This window comes from Benincasa hispida, chromosome 10, assembly GCF_009727055.1.
Source record: "Benincasa hispida cultivar B227 chromosome 10, ASM972705v1, whole genome shotgun sequence".
NCBI lineage: Eukaryota > Viridiplantae > Streptophyta > Magnoliopsida > Cucurbitales > Cucurbitaceae > Benincasa > Benincasa hispida.
The window spans coordinates 40,881,930-40,900,750 of NC_052358.1; positions in this window are offsets into that span (position 1 = coordinate 40,881,930).

An 18,821-nucleotide genomic window follows, 5' to 3' on the forward strand; every position below is an offset into this window, starting at 1 on the left:
CAAGTAGATAGATTACTCCCTTAAAGGCTGATTCTGGGGCTTGAACGATGTGGCGTCACACACCTTCTCAAGGCTCGAGAGGTGTCCACTCATAGTAAGATTATGATGTATTGTTAATTAGAGGGATCAATGGTACTTAAGGAGTTAGATGTAACTACAAGAGAAAAACGGTAAATTGGCCTAGTTGTACTTACGAACATCTGTGAAGGGTTATCATACTATTGACTGGTTATATCCAATGGACACAGAAATATATCTATAGTGAGAAGAGTGCAGTTGTTGATCTTTAGTAGAGTGCCCGACAGTTAATGGATGGTGGATCTCGTGACTAAAGAGTTTAGTTATTCACGTACAATTGGAGCTTCAAGCTATAGATCCATAAGGTCCCCTGGTAGCTCAATGGATTCAAGTTATGAATCAGTTTTTTTCTTTTTACTTTGTCAATTTGAAGTGTTCAAATTGACAAGATGGAGTTTGATTATATATGATATGATTAAACTGGTTCAATTATATATGATATAGTTGACATGATGTATGAGATACATTAATTGGAGGAAATGATATAAATATGATTTATATCAAGTAAAGGAGAAAAGGACTATGGTTTAAATGTTGCATATGATGTGATATTCAAACTACAGGTTATAAATAAAATATGATAAGTTAGTTATTATATTTATTTACAATTAAAACAATTATGAGATAATTATTGATAATTTCTCCTTAACCATGTGTGAAAGTAGGAGGTTTTATTCAGTTTTCATAACTGAAGGATAAAATGAAAAATGTTTTCATTTTGGAAGAGAATTGTTGAATGGCTTCATTTAAGTGCACTGCCTATCATTTAGCTCACGGGAGACTACACGATAGCTTTAAGGGTTTGTCTAAATGATCGTGTACATGCGCCATTTTCTAAACGATCGTGTAGCTTTTTACTAAATGATCGCGTGGCAAGCGAGCTTCACTAAACGATCGTGTAAACGATCACACCTGATTTCCTAACGATCGTGTACCTATTGAAATTTTACTAAACTATCAAGCACAAAGTCTATACGATAGACACTACTCTTCCACTTGCTTGGTTGTTGAGTTTGATCGTTGTTTCCTCCAAATATCTACCAAATCTTTGTGACGATCGCATCTCCTCTGTGTACTATCTCTCGGATGAGATGGTACTTTCTTTCAATATGTCACACCCCGCCCCAAACTACCTTCCGAGCCTGGGAAAGGGCACGACTGCAGCAGTTATCAACCCTTTTGTTGACACTTACTGCCTAATAACTCTTGCAAAAATAACTCTAATACCAATGAACAAATTCAACAACCAACTGGTTAAGTCAAGGAGGTAAACAACAACTAATTAAGTAGACCCATTTTATTATAACAATATAATGTTTATACAACCCTAAGACTTAACAACAAAGTCTACAACAATAACTGTAAAACCCCAGAAGTGTAACTATGGCATGTGGTAGACTTTGACCTTAGCAGCACTCTGGAACTCCTCGCCTTTTGTTACCTGGGAAGAAAACATGAAATGACAGAATGAGCTTCACAAAGCTCAGTGAGTGGTAAGCAACTTCTAGAGTCTATTTCAACTCATAAACACAAGCATATCATAGATACGAGGTCACATTCAAACCTCAGCCTTGAATGAGTCTGTTCTCAACTCTATCTATGCGCACGATAGATAACTAAACTGATAACTACTTAGAATGAGTATGTTGTCTACCTACACACACGGTAGATAGATAACTATTACTAAATACAACGCTTACTCTTTACGTTTCCACTGTCTCCTATGTGCACTTCCCTACTCATGGACTCAAAAGCTAGGCCCATCGACCCTCTGACCATCCCATATGAGGATCCTCCCATAGGCTCAGGAACTAGACTTCTCAATCCCTTGACCATCCTGTGAGGTTTTGCTTTCGAGCTCCGTAACTAGGTCTATTGACCCCCTAACCATCCCGATCATATAATCTCATTCTCATGCTAGATACTCATTCATAACTTAAGTATATACAAATTACTCTAAAAGATATGTTTAAGACTTAAAGAAAGTACCACTCACCTTGGTCGTTTAGGAACTTTTCTCTCTAGAAGTTCCTTGATCTTCCCGGGCTCCCCTTTTGAACCCTAAATTTCAGATTCAATTTAAAACTCAGACTACTCATAGTTCTATGACTTATCTCGAGTTCTTTCCTTCTACAAATATGCTCGAAAATGTCTCATAAATGTCTCATAAATCTTACCTCAAAATATTAGCTCATAACTCTTCGTGGTTTGACCGAAATCTTCAAAATATCAAGACTGGCCTAGCTTACCTGACAGCTCGACCCCTCTGTCTTTTCCTCATTCTCCAGCCCGATTCCTTGGAGCTTCTTCACTGGAAGCCCTACCCTGAAAACTAGACTCTTCTAGATTTCATATGCCTTTGAAATCACTCCAAACGCACGAGTATTCTGGGAGAACTCCTCTTCCCAAGTTGATGCTGCTTTCAGACTTCACTGTCTACTGCGTCCCCCTTGAAGCTTTATGATCAACGCATGGATTTGCTATCAACGCAATGTTTACTTAGCTTTCCCATCTTCTTAATGTCTTTGAATTGTGATCTGAAAAGAAGCCCTTGGCCCTATTTATAGGCATCCAAAAGCTCTCCAAGGTCGACACCTCCTACTTGGCCGCATGTCCAAGTGTTTCTTCCTCACACTATCAACGCAATCTTGCATCAACGTAACCCAAGGTGTCTTGCTCCCCTTTTACCAACGCATAGCTCTCAACTTTGCATGTCTTTTTATGCATCCATTTCATTTTCTTAAGGCTTAAGATTTCTTCCCAACAAGCCACATGTTAGGATGACGACCTTGCATGCATCTATCAACTCTCATATGCATTAATCACAAATGCGCCCATCCATTGCCGCAACCTACCTATGTCCGGACACCATTAACCGGCGCATGCATCTACAAACCCTTGGATGACCAACGCATAGCACATCATCAACGCATAGTGCATCGCCAATGCATAGTATTGCACTGCCGCATCCATCGCGTCCATCGCTGCTTACCATCGCATAACACTACTGCATCCATCGCGTCCATCACATCCAACGCATCCATCATCCAACGCATCCATCATCCAACGCATTGCATCCAACGTCTAGCATCCTTGGATGCGCAACTTGAGGCTGTCGCATGCATTGTCCAACCTCTTCAAGACATTTGCTGCTGCACACACTACTAACCTCCCAAATAACCTCTCAAAGTCTAATGGTCAACGCATGGCACACACTAACGCATTGTTAAATACTTAGTCATTTTTCTCCTTGACTTCCAACGCATGGTTACTCTTGGCAATGCCTCTTGCCAATACTTCGGCCAATCATGCATCCAACCTTACAAACGCATGGTTGCCTTCAACTTATGTGTTAATGTCTCCTAACTCTTAATGCATGGGTCCTTTTGACCTTACACTTAGCCACATTTCATCAATTAAAGCTTAACTCAAAACTACTAAAGGAAAATCTATTCAACACTTAGAAATTTCCTTTACTTCAACATAGGATTTAACTTTCACTTAGTTAATTCCTTTTAACACCTGCTTAAGTAGGAATGATGGAAATCTGGGTTTCACATAATATATTTTCCACGTTTATGACTCCTTGGTTCTTTTGAGTTGGCTACAACACCACTCACAATACAACGTGATAGGCAGGTGCATATCTAGAACTACTTCCAAATCATCCAAAAATTTGCGTAGCCATACTGCTTCTTTAGCAGCTTCACATGCAGCCACGTATTCTACTTCCATTGTGGAGTCAGCGATACAACTTTGCTTAATGCTTCTCCAAAATATAGCTCCTCCATTAAGAGTGAAAATTGATCCTAAAGTAAATTTCCTGGAATCTACGTCAGTCTGGAAATCAGAATCAGTGTATCTTGTAAGGATCAAATCCTTAGGTCCATACACAAGCATATAGTCACTCGTTCTCCTTAGATACTTAAGGATGTTTTTTACAGCAGTCTAATGATTGTGTCCTGGATTGGATTGGAACCTGCTGATGATTCCTCCAAAGCATATGCCAGGGCGTGTACACAACATTGCGTACATCAAACTCCCAACTACATATGCGTATGGAATTCTTGTCATTTCCTCAACATCTTGAGGTGTCTTAGGACATTGTTCCTTTGACAAATGAATTCCATGTCTAAAAAGGTAACATACCCTTTTTGGAATTTTGAATATTATATCTTGACAACATCTTGTCAATATAAGATGCCTGAGATAGTGCTAATGTCCTATTCTTTCGATTTCGAAAGATTTGTATTCCTAGAACATACTGAGCATCACCCAAATCTTTCATTTGGAACTGTGTTGCTAACCAACTCTTTAAGTCAGCAAGAAAACATGTCTAATTCCCAATGAACAAGATATCATCAACATAAAGAACTAAGAATGCTATAGTCTTATTGACTATCTTCTTGTACACACGAGGTTCGTCGACATTCTTTTTAAAGCCATAATATTTAATCGCAGTGTAAAACTTTATATTCCAGGATCTGGATGCTTGTTTCAATCCATAAATGGATCGATTAAGCTTACAAACTTTCTGTTCTTGTCCTTTTCCAATGAACCCTTCTGGTTGAGACATAAAAACACTTTCATCAAGATAGCCATTGAAAAAAACTTTCTTGACATCCATTTGTCATATCTCAAAGTCATAATATGTGGTAATGGAAAGAAGTATTTTTATTGACTTTATCATGGCAACAGGAGAAAAAGTTTCTTCATAATGAACTTCTTCTCTTTGAGTAAAACCTTTTGTCACGAGTCTGGCTTTGTAAGTCTGTACCTTGCCAATTTGGTCTGGTTTCCTCTTGTAGATCCATTTGCAACCTATAGGTAACCCCATGTGGATGATCTACAAGTTCCCAGACAGAGTTGAAGTACATAGACTCCATTTCATCGTCCATGGCTTTTATCCATTGTTCCCTGTGAACATCTTCCATTGCCTTCTTAAAGGTTAATGGATTCTTTAAACCATCATTCAATATGATGTTTTGAGTTTCTGTTAAACCCATATAGCGTTCAGGTTGTTGAATAACCCTCCCACTATGTTGAGGCATCCTTAACTCCTGGGATGGACATGATGGGACAACAATAGTTGTTGATGGACCAGCTTGATCAATAACTCTTGTTGATGTATCTGTAGTATCTTTAGACATTCCTTGCAATATTAATTTACTGTGAGGTAGATGATTTTTAATATCATCTTCTTCCAAGAACGTAGCATTTGTCGATACAAATACTTTATCTTCTTGGAGATCATAAGACAATCATTCTTTTGTCTCTTTTGGGTACCCTACAAATAGAGATAATTTCGAACGTGATTCCAATTTCTTAGGATTTTGTACTAACAAATGTGATGGACAACCCCAGATACGAAAACGACGTAAACTAGTTTTGCATCCTTTCTATAATTCATACAGTGTTTCCGAAACACTTTTTGATGGAACAACATATAGAATAAATACTGCAGTCTGCACTGCATACCCCTAAAAGAATTAGGGTAACTGAGCATAACTCACCATAGATTGAACCATGTCCAACAAGGTTCGATTTCTCTTTTCTGTAACATCGTTTTGTTGTGGTGTTCCAAGTGCTTTGAGCTGGTATTGAATTCCATGATCTACTAGATAGTTTTGGAATTGTAAATCCATATACTCGCAACCTCGATCAGATCGAAGTGTTTTAATTCTTTTACTTAACATTTTTTTTGTCTCAGTCTTAAATTCTTTGAACTTTTCAAGAGTTTCAGACTTATGACTTATTAAGTAAATATAGTCATATCTAGAGTAATCATCAATAAAACAGATGAAATATTGATAGCCTCCTTGTGATTTTATATTCCTCGGACCACATAGGTCTAAATGTATAAGTTTGAGAGGCTCTTTGGCACGAAGACCTTTGTCAGAAAAAGATCTTTTTGTCATTTTTCCCTCAAGACATGACTCACATGGAGTCTATACGATCACACCTGATTTCCTAAACGATCGTGTACCTGCTGAAATTTTACTAAACTTTCAAGCACAAAGTCTATACGATAGACACTACTCTTCCACTTGCTTGGTCGTTGAGTTCGATCGTTGTTTCCTCCAAACCTCTACTAAATCCAACAAAGCCCACACCTCCTGGATTCTCACTCGAATACCAAGGTTACTAAGTGGTGGTGTCTGAGCGGTTACTTGTTCGTGGAGAAGATTGTTCGTGATTGACCAGACGACTGGGTAGACAATCGTAGAGATAGCGAGAGGTTGTTGTTCCAAACTCCACGAGAGCAAGAGAAAGTCAGAAGAAAAGTTCTTCAAAGGTAAGTCTCTCGTTCTCTTTTTATTTATTTATGAAGGCATGTCGTAATCTGTTCTGAAATGCATAACTAGTTTGTATGTTTGTGAATGCTTATAATTCTATCACAATGAAATTAGAACGATCTTGCTTCCGCTCATAGGTTCTCTTTGATAAGAGTTTCTTCATGAGGGACATTGGAAGAGAAACTGTTCCAAATACTTGGCAAAAAAGACGAAGGCCAAGCAAGGTAAATATGATTTACTTGTTTTGGAGACCTATTTAGTGGAGAATGATGATTCAACCTAGATAATTGATTTGGGCGCCAATAACCATGTTTGTTCTTCATTTTAGGGAATTAGTTCCTCGCGATAACTGGAAGCTGTGGAGATAACGATGCGAGTTCGAACTGGGCATATTGTCTCAGCTGTGGCGATGGGAGGACTTCAGCTGACTTTATAGAGTAAATATATTTTACTTGAAAATATATATATATTGCTTCTGGTTTGATGAGGAACTTAATTTCTGTAAATTTTTTATTAGAACAATATTATTGTCTTCAATCTCTGTAAATAAAGTGTTTATTTCAAAGAAAGGTATAATAATCTTTCTGCTAAGTTGGAAAACAATCTTTATGTACTAAGATCATTAGCAACTAAAGCCGCCCTTAACACTAAAATGTTTAAAACTGCAGTAACTCAAAATAAAAGACTTAGAATTTCTCCCAAGGAAATTTTCCAACATTAGCACCTAAGATTCGAATACATCAATCTCAATAGGATTGAGAGATTGGTAAAGAATGGACTTCTAAGTGAGTTAGAAAAAAACTCTTTACCTGTTTGTCAGTCATGTCTTGAAGGAAAAATGACTAAAAAAATTTTTACTAGAAAAGATCATAGGGCCAAAGAACCCTTGGAGCTTGTACATTCATACCTCTGTGGTTCGATTAATGTAAAAGCAAGAGGAGGCTTTGAATATTTCATCACCTTTACTGATGATTATTCAAAGTATGGGTATGTTTATTTAATGCAACATAAGTTTGAATCCTATTAAAAGTTCAAAGAGTTTAAGGTCGAAGTTAAAAATGCATTAAATAAAACAATTAAGACATTTGATCAAATCGAATGGAGAGTTTTTGGATCTTACATTCCAGAACTATTTGATAGAGCATGGAATAGTATCCTAATTCTCAGCATCCAGTACACCTCAGCAGAATAGTGTATCAGAAAGGAGAAATCGATCCCTGATGGACATGGTTTGGTCTATGATGAGTTACAGTTCCTTACCTGATTCGTTTTGGGGTTTTGCAGTACAGACCGCAGGTATATTTTGAACCGTGTTCCATCCAAGAGTGTTACGAGAACAAGTTTGGAGTTATGGAATGACTGTAAAGCTAGTTTACGTCATTTCAAAATTTGGGGTTTCCTAACACATATGCTTGAGGAAAATCCTATGAAATTGGAACCTTGTTAAAAATTGTGTCTATTTGTAGGCTACCTCAAAGACATGAGAGGTGGTTACTTCTTTGACCCTAAGGAAAATAAAGTGTTTGTGTCGACAAACGCTACTTTTCTAGAAGAATACCATATAAGGGAGCACAAGCCCCACAGTGAAATAGTATTGAATGAACTTTCCAAGGAATCCACTAAACCTTCAACAAGAGTTGTTGAAGAACCCAATACTTCAACAAAAGTTGTTGAAGTTAGATCATCTAGTAGGTCAAATCCACCTCAAGTGTTGAGGGAGCCTCAACGTAGTGGGAGGGTTGCGAACCTGCCTGTCCGTTATATAGGTTGAATAGAAATCCTTGCTATGGTAGTTGATGGAGATGCTGAGGGTCCATTGTTTTACAAGAAGGCAATGGAGGATGTTAACAAAGATTAATAAATTTGATCTCAAATTGGAGTTTACGTACTTCAATTCAGTTCGGGATCTTTTAGATAAACCTGATGAGGTAAAACCTATAGGATCTACAAGAGGAAACGAGGTGTTGATGGGAAGGTGCAAACCTTTAAGGCTAGAATTGTGACAAAGGGTTACACCTAGATTGAGGGAGTTGACTATGAGGAGACTTTCTCACCTATTACCATGTTAAAGTCTATCCAGATTCTCAGTCCATTGCCTCATATTATGACTATAAGATCTGGCAAATGGAAGTCAAGACTACCTTTCTGAATGACAATTTTGAGGAGACCATTTATATGCAACAACTTGAGGGATCACTACAAGAATTTTTGGCCTTATTATTGGTTGAAAAAAATGAAATCAGATGTATAATGTTGATTAAAAAAAAAATTGATCTTTAATGTCGGTTTTAAACTGACATTGAAGATGGGCTACAATGTCGGTTTAAAACCATTCAGAGATTCTTCTAATTTTATTTAGGGAATCAGATTGTGATGAAAATTTAGTTTATTCTACTATAGAAAGCAAATAAATGGTAACATTGGGCAAAACTAGACAAATACATGTCTTATGACAATGACTTCACTAATAGATTAACTAAATTAATTGTTTTAACCATTAGAAGGATTAAATGCTAACTATATACCTAGAAGTTTTTAATCCAGGTAAACTCTCTCGAGCTCAACCCTTTCTAATACCTAACAATTAATTCACTTTCATGCAATTAATTAATTGGATACAACATTAACTTTCTTAATCATCCATCTTTATAATCTCCTATTACTTTTGTGCATAATTGATTAACAATTTAGTGTGCTAGATCTGACCTAATGTCTTCTTTCACTACTACAAAATGTGCATTACTTGATGCTTGCAATTTTTAATTACTTGAGAATAATGTCAAGAAATAAGTAATTATTACCAAAAATGTCAAGAATAAAATAAGGGAGGTTCGAGATTTATTTAAAAAATTTCTCTTGCTGACACAATACTTTATATATAAAGAAAGTTCAAGTTTAAACTTTTTTCTTGTCAGTTTTAAAATGTCAAGTGATAACACTACAACAAATTCCTTTAAAAAAATTTAGGGATTTCTTATATGTTTTACTCTCAGCCGCCCCTAGACGTCCTCTCTTTCCTTTCTCGATTTCAGTCTCTCCCTCGCACATCTCTTTTAGTTTATCCCTCTTCCTCTCATATATATCTCATGCCCGCTCTCATCTCTGATTTTCATCATCTTCGTTCAGGTCCCACACATCAGGAACCTTCACTCCCCTTCGTTCAATGCCTTCATTACAACGTCGTCTGAGCAATGTTCCAGCACTGCAACGCCCTCTTTTATCGCAATTGAAGTAGATTTAGCGTCATTGAAGTAGATCCAGCGCTGTTACGGACATTGTTGAAGTAGATCCAACATCGTTATGTAGGTCTAGCACATTTTTCTATTTGGAGGAAATGGAATCGTGATCGTCCAAGGAATCCAAAAGCAATTGTGTTTCAAATTACTACCGTTGAATTTTAATTCAGGTTTGTCGTCATTTGCAACCGTTTCAAAATAGGTAATTTCTAATAGTACAATTTAAAAAAAAGAAAAAAGAAAAACAAGCTTGACCAACAAAGTATCGAGTGTTAATTAAGTTTTCATTTTTTTGGACATCAGTAAAAAATTACATTTGACAAGTAAAAACTGTCAAGTTATGAAAATCTTGATCCATAATAAATGTCAAGAATTTAGATATTTAACCATTAAAAGTAAGTCAACAAATCCCATATACTTGACAGTTATAACATTTACAGCTTGACACTTTTAGCTAGTAAAAGAATATTTCTCTTGTTCTTGACACAGGATTACTTGACATTTTTAAAACGTCAAGTACACTGATACTTGACTGCAAAAAAATATCAAGTAATACAGTTTTCGTAGTAGCGTCTGTCAAGCAAGACACTAAGTAAAGAGCATTTAAATAGTGATCAATTGTTAAAAGCAATAAACACAATCACGTTAAAATAGTTTATGCACTAATCCAAACGAAGAAACAATCATAATAATTTTCACAATCCAAAACGAAATATAAAAACCTAAGAACACAACTCAGTCACTCATGGCTATAGTACAACTATTGATAATTCTTAATGTTCTAAATGTAGAGAATAAAGAGGAGTTAAAGCGGGAAAGAAATGCAAGTTGGGCTCTTGACCGTCATCCTCAAGCTCGGTATTGTCATTCAATGATCTTCTCTTTCATAAAATTCTTTAAAGCTTTAAACCATTATCTCTGCTCAAGATTTAGCTCCTGGTGGAGAGGCTTGACGAACTATAAAAGAAGCCTAAAACTAGCCTTTCCAACATTTAACGAACTATAAACTAGGCTAAAACTCTTGAGAACTAAAACATACAGGCAACATCAAAGATTATGTGAAGCAATTGCGGGACTTATGTTGGACATACGCGACATGCCCAAGAAAGACAAAGTTTTCTATTTTGTCGAAGGGTTGAAACCATGGGCAAAAACAAAGTTGTATGAACAGAGAGTACAAGATCTCTCCTTTGCCTATATGGCAGCGAACTATACGACCTCAATATGGACTCTCAAGACGTGAAAAAGCAACCAAATTCCTCAAATGGAAGAAATGGAAATAGTCGTTCAGGTCCTCTTAGACTTGGGGGAGGAAACAATAACACAGGTGGGGATTGTAGACCCTTCAAACAACAATTTGGGAACAATTGGTAGGGGTCGCCATAGCAGTATAAAACCTATAATCGTCCATCGTGTTGCTACATTTGTAGAGGACAACATAGAGTAGGTGAATGCCTAAATTTATCGCCTTTAATGCCTTCCAAGCCACCCTAGCCTCAGGCTCGAAAGACAAGTCTCAAAAGACCAAGCTTGTACTCGAGCAGGTCGAAGAGCGTGACAATCTCAGGATGGGAGCATTGAAATTCTTGTCCACTCTCCAGAAGAAGATGAGAGAGACAAAGGAACCGTTGGAAAGAGGATTCATATATGTGGATGCATAGGTCAACTAAAGATCGGGCAAGATTACCATGGTCGACTCTGGGGCAATCCACAACTTCATGATTGAAACAGAGGCCCATCGTCTGAACCTATCCTGGGAAAAGGACGCTGAGAAAATAAAACCCATGAACTCTACAGCCCTGTCCATTAAGGGGATAACAAAGAAAATGCTAGTGAAATTGGGGGATTGCAAAGGCCTTACCGGCTTCGTAATTATTAAGATCGATGATTTTGAAATGGTGTTGGGGATGGAATTCTTACATGAACACAAATTTATACCAATGCCCCTCGCCAAGTGCTTAGTAATTACTGGGTCTATGCCCACTGTAGTTCAAGCTAACATCAAACAATCGAATGGGATAAGAATGATTTTAGCACTTCAACTAAAAAGGGGCCTTGCCCATGATGAGCCCACGTTCATGGCCATCCCGATTGAATCCGTCAAAGCTGTGGAAGAGAATATCGCTCAAGACATCCTGTATGTCATGGAAAACTATCGTGATGTCATGCTGGATAGTTTGCCCAAATTCTTGCCTCCACGGAGGGGGATCGACCATGAAGTTGAATTGTTACCAGGGGCGAAGCCATCCACCAAGAACACGTATCGTATGGCTCTACTAGAATTGGCCAAACTCCAAACGAAATTACATTAGTTGTTGAGCATAGGGTTTATCAGCCAAAGCTTCTTATGGGGCCCTGGTGTTGTTCCAAAAGAAGAAGGATGGAAGCCTTTGGCTTTTCATTGACTTTCGAGCTTTAAACAAGCTCATTGTTCGTAATAAGTACCCCTACCCATTATCACACACTTATTTGACCATCTCCATGGCACAAAATATTTCTTGAAATTAGACCTCCGGTAGGGGTACTACCAGGTTCAGATTGCCGAAGGATATGAAGTAAAGATGACCTGTGTAACAAGGTATGAGGCCTTCGAATTTCTTGTGATGCCCTTTGGCCTCATCATCGTCTCGACAAAATTTTTTACACTAATGAATCAGGTGTTTCACGAATACCTCAACAAATCTGTCGCATTATATCTAGACAATATCATAGCCTATAATGCATCAATGGAAGATTACTAATGCCATCTCCAACTAGTCTTCCAAATGTTTAAGAAGAACTAACTATGCGTAAAGAGAGAGAAGTGCTCCTTTGCCCAAGAATGTATAAACTTTCTTGGTCACATGATCGAGTGTGGTCGAATTGGCATGGAAGAGGGCAAAGTGGCTGCTATATGAGATTGGAAGGTGCCAACATCTGTGACGGAGCTACATTCCTTCCCCTGACTAGCCAATTGCTATATGTGGCTCGTAGAAGGATTTTCTATAAAGGTAGGGACTTTGACCGAGTTGTTGAAAAAGGATAAACATTAGAGTTCGACTCTGAATCTCAAGCCACCTTAGAAGGCTTGAAGAAAGTGATGGTTGAAGGGCTAGTCCTCGAGATTTCCGACATGACCAAACCTTTTGAAGTTGAGAAAAATGCTTCTGTTTTGCGTTGGGTGGTGTTCTCCTTCAAGACGGACACCCCATCACTTATGAGAGCAAAAAACTGAATGATATGGAAAGAAGATATGCAGCCTCTGAAAAGGAAAAGTTAGAAGTAGTGAATTGCCTGAGGGTCTAGAGACAATATCTCTTAGGAGCCAAATTCGTTGTCAACCAGCCAAAATTGTCGTTAAAGCAGTCATGATGGCAAAAATGTTCGGCAGAATTTGATTTCAAGTTTAAGCATAGATCGAAAAAATGCAACCAAGCAGTAGACGCTCTTAGTTGGAAGAGAAAATATGTGGCCCTGTGCATGTTTGCGCATATGGAAGCAAACACATTGAGTGGAACTATGTGTGAAACTATCAATGCACGCTTGACAAATGACACATTGACTTAAGCCATTATGTAATTAGCCAAAGAAGGGAAGACGCGCTAGTTTTAAGTCGAAGACGATTTACTCTATACCAAGTGTAATCGCCTTTACGTTCCCTGATCCGGTGAGTTCTGAAGATTGCTAATGAAAGAGTGTTATGACATGCCTTAGATAGGACACAATGGTTGGCAGAGGACCTATGCGCTGTTAAAACAAGGTTACTATTGGTCGAGTCTCCAAGACAATGTCAAACAATTCATCAAGACTTTCCTTGTCTTCCAGCAAGATAAGTCGAAAGAGCGAAATTAGCAAGTCTGCCGGAGCCTCTACCTGTGTCCTCTAAACCGTGGGAGAGTGTATCCATTAGACTTCATCACCCATCTACCCAAAGGTTGGGGAGTTTAAATCAATCCTTGTTATTATCGATTGGTTCTTAAAATATGCCACATTTATCCCAACGTCGAAGATATGTACGATCGTGATGTCTACCCAATTGTTCTTCAATCACACGTGAAATTATGGGGTGTTCCACTGAGCATCGTTAGTGATTGTGAAGGGAGATTTACTAGAACCTTTCGGATGAAATTGTTTAAGATATTGCAATCTACATTGAATATTTCTTCCAGTTATCATCGTTAAACAGACGACCAGACTGAATGCTTTATAGCATGCTTGAAGAATATTTGCATCACTTTATCAACGTAAAACAAAAGAACTGAGTTTAATTGTTAAGTGTTGCTCAATTCAACTTTAACGGTCGGCAAAGCTCCTCAATTGGAAAGACGCCCTTCGAGGTAGTATGTGGCAAATAGCCACTCATGCCACACTTAGTGGACCATCTTTATGCGGGCAAGGCCGTCAGGGGCATAACTTCACTAAAGAGTGGAGTCAAATCTCTGAGATAGCACGTGCCTACTTAGAGAAAGTGTCCAAGAGAATGAACAAGTAGGTTGATATAAAGCGTAGACCTCTCAAGTTCCAAGCTAGAGACAAGGTTGTGATCAAGTTGCGACTAGAACAATTTCGTTTTCGGGGCCAGAGAGACCAATGCCTCTTACGAAAATATGAAGGACTAGTTGAGGTGATTGAGAAAGTCGAGAAAACCTCATATAGGGTTTAGTTACCTTAGTGGATGGAGATCTAGTGTAAACCAAAACTCTAATTTTGAATCAATATCAATTCTCTCTTAAATAAGGGAGAGAGGTGTTTTATTTATAAGAAAATTGATTACAAGTAGTCTGAATAACAACTAACTAACAAGTAACTAACTGTCTATTAACTAACTTTTATTCGACCTCCCTTACATTGATTCTCAATACGCCATATTCCACTCCCCTAAAATCAGACTCGATCTTGAGGATGACAATTAGGATGCCAACTGGTAGTCATTGGGGGGAAGTAAGGTTTGAGATCGGCAACATTGAATATTGAATTACTATGTAGGTCATAAGGTAACTCAATGCGGTAACTTGGTTTGGCCATCGGTCTGCGAATGAGAAGTAGGGCTTAAATGCAGTCTTTCATTCATCGCTTAACTTCATTCAAATATGGTCGTATTTATTTATTTGTGGATTAAAATCTCCTTTGGGAGTGATCGACACCGTTTGGAGAACACAAGACATCCTATCACCCTCACCCATGTCGATATAATTGGCTTCTTCCTCATTATCTTCACTGCATCCAGCCAACGAATCCTCTTCTTCATCCATATATGCTGCTGTTTTTTGTTAGGGACACTCATTAGACAAGTGCCTCACTTGGCCACACCTAAAACATTTTCCCAATGTAGGGAAAATATAAGGATTTTGAACTTTCTGCTTGTAAATAGACTCTGTTTCCTTCTCATCAACTTCTTCTTGCTTTTCTTTATCTCTTTCCTTGGATGAAATTGGTGGAGTAGGATGGTCCAAGGTACTGTTTTCTATTCTACTTACAGAACCATCCCAAGGGGCTTCTCTTGATGTTTTCTTGAAGCGTAAATCATTCAACTCCTCCATTGTTTCAGCATAACAAATTGCATCACCCAAAAAATGAAAATGTTGTAATTTTACCTTCTCTTTGATGTCCACCCGTAAACCGCCAATGAATCTTGTAATTAGATGTTGTTCATTCTCCACCAAATTTGTTCTTGTTCCCAATTGGTGGAATTCTTCCACATAATCTGCCACTTGTTGAGGCCCTTGTCTATAGTTTTGGTATTGATTGTAAAAGGTCTACTCATAATTGGGAGGAAGGAACCTTTGTTTCATCAACTGTTTCATTTTTTCTCACATTCGTATTGGCCTCTTGCCTTGCCATTGTTGATTGATCTCTAATTGATCCCACCAAGTGGAAACTCCCCCTTTCAACTTGAAGGCTACCAAACGTACCTTTTTATGAACCAACATATTCATATAATCAAAAAAATTCTTGGTGTTCTTGATCCAATCGAGGAATGTATCGATGTCACGCTTCCCATTGAAAGTTGGCAAGTCAATATTCATTTTGTAATCATATGGGTCACCTCTATCTCCACACCTTTCTTCTCGTTGCCTCCTTGGAGCTTATAACTCTTTTTTTTTATCATAGTCACTTGAAACATCCCAATCTTGGAATTCTTACTACTATTCTTGCTATCTAAACGTCTTCTTGGATCTTCTTGGAGCTCTTTCTTGATTAATTTCTTGTTGAAATTGGGAATTTCTTGGCTGTCCAGTACCACACTTACCTCTTTTTTCCAATTCTTACACGAATGGTTGATTTTTCTCCCGATTTTGAGGTGCTACTGCCAGCCTCTCAACCCTACAAGTGAGGATTTCTATTCTTTCTTGAATGCTAGTCACCATTCCATGTATTCCTTCCAAAGAGTTCTCAACCGATAGCAAGTGTCGTGTTGTAGTTCTCAACTGATAGTTAGTGTTGAGAGGGTGGGCATCCCTTCTCAACATTTACGACGCATCAGCGTCCACTTGTCACGATGAAGAATCCAGTTGAGAAGGAAGTCAAACAAATTCTAGATAAATGTACACGCCGTATTGGAAGACCAAGACGAAAGCTGATAGAATTCTTGGTGAAGTGGAAAGGTCTCCATGACTAAGAAATTAGTTGGGAGCGAGCGGAAGACCGGAAGAATGATGCTCCAACGATCACTGTGTTTGAGTAGAGTCGACTGATGGGGATGTCAACCAATTAAGTGTAGGAGAATGTCACGGTCATGCTTGTCCAAAGCCTGTTACCCATGGCCGCATGCCCATCTCAACCCCTTTTTTTATCATGCTTTCATCTGATGTATTTTATTCTATAAGTTAGTTTTCTTTGTTAGTTCATCTGATGTATTTTATTCTATAAGTTAGTTCTCTTTGTTAGTTCATCTTGGTGTAAGTGATCGCTCGCCTATGTCTATATGGAAGGGTGACAATCACAAAATTGCTTAGGATGCATTATATGGGGATAAGACTAACCATCGTATCCTCATACCCGGAGTGGTATGCTATAAAGTCATTGATGTTACTTATTGCTTTCTAACCTACTACAATCTTTCTTCTCTCAACTCATACTTTCAAACGCTTGGGAAAACCTTTTCCTCTAAACCTGTTTTATAAAATCATTTTCTCTAGAACGAGGGTAGAGGTTGCAAGAGGAACCCGGTGTGCCATCGATAATCTGAATTCAATTTGGCTGACTTGTTTGTGAGCATGAACAAATGCCACACAATTGCTAAGTGAAGCTTCCAAAAGTGCGATTGTGACACCACGCGTCTAACCGGGTATTATCGTTCACTGTGTGCTGTCGTTCGTCAACAACTGCTACGTCGTCACCATTGTGGATTTTCCATGGCCAAAATCGGAGCTCTCCATTAGCTTTGGTTTCAATTAATCGATACCCATTATGTTTTTTATGTTGGAACGAAATTTCAAGGTGTCAAAAACCATTGTCTAGCAGTATAAAAGATTGATTTTGGTGATTATTGCATATTTTTGGTAAGTATTAGAACTTGGAGCCCCTTTGGACTAATTAATGATGTTGTAATTTTGGGTTATTTGACATTTGGCTTAGGATCAAATTGACTTAGAGGGTTTGAGGTCAAATCAAATCACACCACACTTTGGGTAAATTTATTTGGAGTTATTTGGATAAAATGATGCATGAAATTAGGGTCGAAGGTTTAATGTAATTCCATATCATGGCTTAGAGTTGGAATCAAGAATGTGAAATTAGATAGAGTAGGTTGATTGCTTGCAGAATCATTAATTAGGCTTGATATTGAGGTAAGTAATCTTACTACTGAAACTGCCCTTTAAACCAGATGACACAGACAGTATGTATGTGTTTGACTTGTCCTAACAGATATTGAAAAGCATGTGATATTATAGAAATAAAGAGGTTTATGGGCATGATATTACTTGCATATGATTGATTACTCACATATGACTGGTATGTATATGTGATTGATATATATATATGTGTGTGTGTGTGTGTGTGTGTGTGATTAATATGTTTATGATTGGGACCTGAATTATGTTGTGAAAGAGATAGAGTAATGATAATTGCCCTCCTATCTATAGTCATATACTCACTAATTATTTTGTCTCCTTCGGAATTTACCAGAAGTTTTTGTCTCCTTCGGTATTCACTAGAAGTTGTGAGTACATCTTACCCACAGTAGAGTGGATTTAATTATTCACTAGATGACCATTCAAGTTTAGTTGATTTTTGCATGTCCCATCAATATGAAAACATTTGTAGGATATAAATGCATAGCCTGAGCCCGATAGTGGGATTATTTATTGAGTATGTTATATTCATCCTCTATTATGATATATTTTTTAGGTAAGGGCAAAGATACATCAGACTAGCTAGACGTTTCCATTCATGTTTTCCATGTTTTTCATATTATAGTTGTTAGCAGTCAAATGTTAACAGTTTTTAACTATTTTTCTTATTTTAAACTTGTGGTTTTAGGGGAACTCCGAGCAAATGTTTTCAGATGGTCTCGATATTGTTTATTAATTTATCTTATTCATGAAATTGTTTTGTTTTTATCAAAAAGAGTAAAAGTGTTTATTTGATGTTTATGCATGGATGTAGTAATGTTCTATACATAAGTATTAGAAAGTTGGTTCGCTACATCCAATCTCCTATCTTATATCGTAATTAAAAATAAAACAAGATCCAAAGATTTTACCTCTAGGCAGAATGTATATGTTTTAACCTAAAATTATAACTTTTATATAAAATAAAAAATGAACTTTTTTGTTTCAATCTTTGAATTATAATTCAACTATGATAAAATAAAAATTACTTGATATACCACCAAATTATATTTTTTTTAAGACAAAAGTCTTTAAAATATTAAAAATATGGAACCAAAAAAAATAAAATTAGTGGAAAATTACTCCAAATGGTAAAACTACTGAAAATATTTACAAAATATAGCAAAATTTCGGAAGTAGACATCGATAGACACGGATAGAAATCTATCAGTATCTAACAATGTCACTCATAGTGTGTATCTATCAACGTCTATCATGGATAGTTTTAAAATTTTGTTTGATTCAAATTTTTGTAAAATGATGTTTCAAAAGTTTGATGATAAAAAAAAAAAAAAAAAAAAAATTTGGGGGAGAATCCAAATGGCGAAGATGAGGGAAGAGAAAAGAAAATGAAAATATCACTTGATTTTAGGGTTACTTTTGAGTGGATAAAAAAT